We start from the raw sequence: 6000 nt of genomic DNA on the forward strand, positions 1-6000 counted from the left end.
AGCAGCCTTCACACCCACTCGGAAGGCTGCTTCGAGGAGGTTGGACCCCCCATGCGTGGCCCTTTTCGGGCCTAGCGTGGTAACCCAAATACAGCAACCCGACCCCTGGGCCAGTGGCGCTAGGGGCGTGGCTAGACCCAAGCCCGGGCCGGGAATAGGGGCGGGTCTGGTGCAAGGGGATGTGACCCCAAGCAGATGGCGGCCAGGTTCCTCAAGCCCGATCAAGCCTGTCTCCCGGAATGCAACCAGCAGCCTTCACGCCCACTCGGAAGGCTGCTTCGGGGTGCTGGACCCCCCACGCGTGGCCCTTTTCGGGCCTAGCGTGGTAACCCAGGAACAGCGACCCGACCCCCGGGCTTGGGTGGCCCTAGGGGCGTGGCTAGACCCAAGCCAAGGCCGGGAAGAGGGGCGGGGCCTGCGCAAGGGGACGTGACCCCCAGAAGATGGCGGCCGGGGTCCTCAAGCCCGATCAAGCCTGTCTCCCAGAATGCAACCAGCAGCCTTCACGCACACTAGGAAGGCTGCTTCGGGGAGGATGGACCCACCACACGTGGCCCTTTTCGGGCCCAGCGTGGTAACCCAGGTACAGCAACCCGACCCCAGGGCCAGTGACGCTAGGGGCTTGGCTAGACCCAAGCCCGGGCCGGGAAGAGGGGTGGGGCTGGTGCGCAGGCACGTGACCCCCGGCAGATGGCAGCCAGGGTCCTCAAGCCCGATCAAGCCTGTCTCCAAGAATGCAACCAGCAGCCTTCACGCCCACTCGGAAGGCTGCTTCGGGGTGCTGGACCCCACACGCGTGGCCCTTTTCGGGCCTAGCGTGTAACCCAGGTACAGCGACCAGACCCACAGGCTTGGGTGGCGCTAGGGGCGTGGCTAGACACAAGCCCGGGCCGGGAAGAGTGTTGGGGCTGGCGCAAGGGGACGTGACCCCCAGCAGATGGCGGCCAGGGTCCTCAAGCCCAATCAAGCCTGTATCCCGGAATGCAACCAGCAGCCTTCACGCCCAATTGGAAGGCTGCTTCGGGGAGGCTGGACCCCCCCCACGAGTGGCCCTTTTCGGGCCTAGCGTGGTAACCTAGGTACAGCGACCTGACAACCGGGCTTGGGTGGCGCTAGGGGCGTGGCTAGACCCAAGCCCGGGCTGGGAAGAAGGGCGGGGCCGGCACAAGGGGACGTGACCCCCAGCAGATGGCGGCAGTGGTCCTCAAGCCCGATCAAGCCTGTCTCCAAGAATGCAACCAGCAGCCTTCAGGCCCACTCAGAAGGCTGCTTCGGGGAGGCTGGACCCCCCACGTGTGGCCCTTTTCGGGCCTAGCGTGGTAACCCAGGTACAGCAGCCCGACCCACGGGCTTGTGTGGCGCTAGGGGCGTGGCTAGACCCAAGCCCAGGCCGGGAACAGGGGAGGGGCGGGCACAAGGGGACGTGACCCCCAGCAGATGGTGTCCGGTTCCTCAAGCCCGATCAAGCCTGTGTCCAAGAATGCAACCAGCAGCCTTCACGCACACTATGTAGGCTGCTTCGGGGAGGCTGGACCCACCACACGTGGCCCTTTTTGGGCCTAGCATGGTAACCCAGGTACAGCAACCCGACCCCCGGGCTTGGGTTTCGCTAGGGGCGTGGCTATACCCAAGCCTGGGCCGGGAAGAAGGGCGGGGCCGGCACAAGGGGACGTGACCCCCAGCAGATGGCGGCCAGGTTCCTCAAGCCCTATCAAGCCTGTCTCCCGGAATGCAACCAGCAGACTTCACGCCCACTAGGATGGCTGCTTCGGGGAGGCTGGACCCCCCAGGCGTGGCCTTTTTCGGGCCTAGCGTGGTAACCCAGGTACAGCGGCCAGACCCCAGGGCTTGGGTTTCGCTAGGGGCGTTGCTAGACCCAAGCCCAGGCCTGGAATAGGGGCGGGGCCGGCACAAGGGGACGTGACTCCCTGCAGATGGCCACCGCCGTCCTCAACCCCATTCAAGCCTGTCTCCCGGAATGCAACCAGCAGCCTTCACGCCCACTCGGAAGGCTGCGTCGGGGTGCTGGACCCCACACGGGTGGCCCTTTTCGGGCCTAGCGTGTTAACCCAGGTACAGCGGCCTGACCCACGGGCTTGGGTGGCGCTAAGGGCTTATCTAGACCCAAGCCCCGGAGCGAAGAGGGGCGGGGCCGGCGCAAGGGGACGTGACGGAGGCAGATGGCAGCAGGGGTCCTCAAGCCCGATCAAGCCTGTCTCCCGGAATGCAACCAGCAGCCTTCACGCCCACTTGGAATGCTGCTTCAAGGAGGCTGGACCCCCCACACGTGGCCCTTTTCGGGCCTAGCGTGGTAACCCAGGTACAGCGGCCCGACCCCCGGGCTTGGGTTTCGCTAGGGCATGGCTAGACCCAAGCCCAGGCCAGGAAGAGGGGCTGTGCCGGTACGTGGTGTCGTGACCCCCAGCAGCTGGCAGCCAGGGTCCTCAAGCCCGATCAAGCCTGTCTCTCGGAATGCAACCAGCAGCCTTCACGCCCACTTGGAAGGCTGCTTCAAGGAGGCTGGACCCGACCCCAAGGCTAGTGGCACTAGGGGCGTGGCTAGGCCCAAGCCCGGGCCGGGAAGAGGGGCGGGGCCGGCACAAGGGGATGTGACCCCCAGAAGATGGCGGCAACGTTCCTCAAGCCCAATCAAGCCTGTCTCGAAGAATGTAACCAGCAGCCTTCACGCCCACTCGGAAGGCTGTTTCGGGGAGGCTTGACCTCCCACGTGTGGTCGTTTTCGGGCCTAGCGTGGTAACCCAGGTACAGCGACCCGACCCCCGGGCTTGGGTGGCGCTAGGGGTGTGGCTAGACCCAAGCCCAGGCCTGGAATAGGTGCGGGCCAGCGTGCGGGGATGTGACCCCCAGCAGATGGCGGCCTTGGTCCTCAAGCCCTATCAAGCCTGTCTCCTGGAATGCAACCAGCAGCCTTCACGCGCACTGGGAAGGCTGCTTCGGGGAGGCTGGACCCCAACGCGTGGCACTTTCCGGGTCTTGGGTGGTAACCCAGGTACAGCGCCCCGACCCCACACGTGGCCCTTTTCAGGCCTAGCGTGGTAACCCAGGTACAACGAAACGACCCCCGGGCTTGGGTGGCGCTAGGGGCATGGCTAGACCCAAGCCCGGGCCGGGAAGAGGGGCGGGGCTGGCGCGCTGGGACGTGACCCCAGGCAGATGGCGGCCGGGGTCCTCAAGCCCGATCAAGCCTATCTCCCAGAATGCAACCAGCAGCCTTCACGCCCACTTGGAAGGCTGCTTCGGGGAGGCTGGACCCCCCACACGTGGCCCTTTTCGGGCCTAGCGTGGTAACCCAGGTACAGGGACCCGACCACCGGGCCGGTGGCGCTAGGGGCGTGGCTAGACCCAAGCCCCGGAAGGAAGAGGGGTGGGGCCGGCGCAAGGGGACGTGACCCCCGGCAGATGGCAGCAGGGGTCCTCAAGCCAGATCAAGCCTGTCTCCCGGAATGCAACCAGCAGCCTTCACGCCCACTCGGAAGGCTGCTTTGGGGAGGCTGGACTCCATACGCGTGGTCCTTTCCAGGCCTTGAATGCTAACCCAGGTACAGCGGCCCGACCCCCGGGCTTGGCTGGCGCTAGGGGCGTGACTAGACCCAAGCCCGGGACAGGAAGAGGGGCGGGGCCGGCGCAAGATGACGTGACCCCAGGGAGATGGCAGCAGGGGTCCTCAAGCCTGAACAAGCCTGTCTCCCAGAATGCAACCAGCAGCCTTCACGCCCACTCGGAAGGCTGCTTCAGGGAGGCTGGACCCCCCACGTGTGCCCCTTTTCGGGCCTAGCGTGGTAACCCAGGTACAGCAGCCCGACCCACGGGCTTGGGGTGCCTAGGGGCATGGCTAGACCCAAGCCCGGGCCGGGAAATAGAGCGTGGCGCCGCAGGGGACGTGACCCCCATCAGATGGCGGCCGGGGTCCTCAAGCCAGATCAAGCCTGTCTCCAAGAATGCAACCAGCAGCCTTCACGCCCACTCGGAAGGCTGCTTCGGGGTGCTGGAAAACACACGCGTGGCCCTTTTCGGGCCTAGCGTGGTAACCCAGGTACAGCGACCCGACCCCCGGGCATTGGTGGCCCTAGGGGCGTGGCTAGACCCAAGCCCAGGCCCTGAAGAGGGGCGGGGCCGGCACAAGGGGACGTGACCCCCAGAAGATGGTGGCCGGAGTCCTCAAGCCCGATCAAGCCTGTGTCCCCGAATGCAACCAGCAGGCTTCACACCCACTCAGAAGGCTGCTTCAAGGAGGCTGGACCACTCCACACGTGGCCCTTTTTGGGCCTAGCGTGGTAACCCAGATACAGCGACCCGACCCACAGGCTTAGGTGGCGCTAGGGGCGTGGCTAGACCCAAGCCCGGGCCGGGAAGAGTGTTGGGGCTGGCGCAAGGGGACGTGAACCCCAGCAGATGGCGGCCAGGGTCCTCAAGCCCAATCAAGCCTGTATCCCGGAATGCAACCAGCAGCCTTCACGCCCAATTGGAAGGCTGCTTCGGGGAGGCTGGACCCCCCCCACGAGTGGCCCTTTTCGGGCCTAGCGTGGTAACCTAGGTACAGCGACCTGACAACCGGGCTTGGGTGGCGCTAGGGGCGTGGCTAGACCCAAGCCCGGGCTGGGAAGAAGGGCGGGGCCGGCACAAGGGGACGTGACCCCCAGCAGATGGCGGCAGTGGTCCTCAAGCCCGATCAAGCCTGTCTCCTGGAATGCAACCAGCAGCCTTCAGGCCCACTCAGAAGGCTGCTTCGGGGAGGCTGGACCCCCCACGTGTGGCCCTTTTCGGGCCTAGCGTGGTAACCCAGGTACAGCAGCCCGACCCACGGGCTTGGGTGGCGCTAGCGGCGTGGCTAGACCCAAGCCCAGGCCGGGAACAGGGGAGGAGCGGGCACAAGGGGACGTGACCCCCAGCAGATGTTGTCCGGTTTCCTCAAGCCCGATCAAGCCTGTGTCCCAGAATGCAACCAGCAGCCTTCACGCACACTATGTAGGCTGCTTCGGGGAGGCTGGACCCACCACACGTGGCCCTTTTTGGGCCTAGCATGGTAACCCAGGTACAGCAACCCGACCCCCGGGCTTGGGTTTCGCTAGGGGCGTGGCTATACCCAAGCCTGGGCCGGGAAGAAGGGCGGGGCCGGCACAAGGGGACGTGACCCCAAGCAGATGGCGGCCAGGTTCCTCAAGCCCTATCAAGCCTGTCTCCCGGAATGCAACCAGCAGACTTCACGCCCACTAGGATGGCTGCTTCGGGGAGGCTGGACCCCCCAGGCGTGGCCTTTTTCGGGCCTAGCGTGGTAACCCAGGTACAGCGGCCAGACCCCAGGGCTTGGGTTTCGCTAGGGGCGTTGCTAGACCCAAGCCCAGGCCTGGAATAGGGGCGGGGCCGGCACAAGGGGACGTGACTCCCTGCAGATGGCCACCGCCGTCCTCAACCCCATTCAAGCCTGTCTCCCGGAATGCAACCAGCAGCCTTCACGCCCACTCGGAAGGCTGCGTCGGGGTGCTGGAACCCACACGGGTGGCCCTTTTCGGGCCTAGCGTGGTAACCCAGGTACAGCGGCCTGACCCACGGGCTTGGGTGGCGCTAAGGGCTTATCTAGACCCAAGCCCCGGAGCGAAGAGGGGCGGGGCCGGCGCAAGGGGACGTGACGGAGGCAGATGGCAGCAGGGGTCCTCAAGCCCGATCAAGCCTGTCTCCCGGAATGCAACCAGCAGCCTTCACGCCCAGTAGGAAGGCTGCTTCGTGGAGGCTGGACCCTCCACGTGTGGCTCTTTCCGGGCCTAGCGTGGTAACCCAGGTACAGCGGCCCGACCCACGTGCTTGGGTTTCGCTAGGGGCGTGGCTAGACCCAAGCCCGGGCCGGGAAAACGGGCGGGGCGCCGCGCGGTGAAGTGACCCCTGGCAGTTGGCGGCCGGGTCCTCAAGCCCGATCAAACCTGTCTCCCGGAATGCAACCAGCAGCCTTCACACCCACTCGGAAGGCTGCTTCGAGGAGGTTGG

This window comes from Ochotona curzoniae, unplaced genomic scaffold (genome assembly GCF_017591425.1).
Source record: "Ochotona curzoniae isolate NIBS_2020 unplaced genomic scaffold, NIBS_Ocur_1.0 contig_2754, whole genome shotgun sequence".
NCBI lineage: Eukaryota > Metazoa > Chordata > Mammalia > Lagomorpha > Ochotonidae > Ochotona > Ochotona curzoniae.